This window comes from Microtus ochrogaster, linkage group LG1 (genome assembly GCF_000317375.1).
Source record: "Microtus ochrogaster isolate Prairie Vole_2 linkage group LG1, MicOch1.0, whole genome shotgun sequence".
Taxonomy (NCBI): domain Eukaryota; kingdom Metazoa; phylum Chordata; class Mammalia; order Rodentia; family Cricetidae; genus Microtus; species Microtus ochrogaster.
In genome coordinates this window covers 57,050,437-57,050,884 of record NC_022027.1, presented here as the reverse complement: position 1 = coordinate 57,050,884, position 448 = coordinate 57,050,437, and positions in this window count along the sequence as shown.

Sequence of the window (448 nt, the reverse complement as noted above, 5' to 3'; positions counted from 1 at the left end):
TCTGTGAGTTCGAGACCAGCCTGGTCTACAAGAGCTAGTTCCAGGACAGGCTCCAAAACCACAGAGAAACCCTGTCTCGAAAAACCAAAAAAAAAAATAAAAAAAAAATTGTATTTTTCTGCATCAGAAGCTGTGGTCATTAAGCCCAGGACTTGGGAGGCAGAGGAAGGTAGATCTCTATGAATTTGAGGCCAGCTTGGTCTAGTGAGTTCTAGGCTATCCAGGATTACATAAGCAAACCTTGTCTCAAAGGAAAAAAATGTATTTTCAAACTATCTGCTACAAATACATGGGAATATATAGTACATATTTATATACTTACATATATTTATAAATATATATGTAGATATGCTGCCCTCACCTCACAACTTTTTAAAACTTCTTAAGTTTGCTATATATAATTTTAAATCTTCTGTATAATGCTAAGATGTGAAAACAATTATAGCTT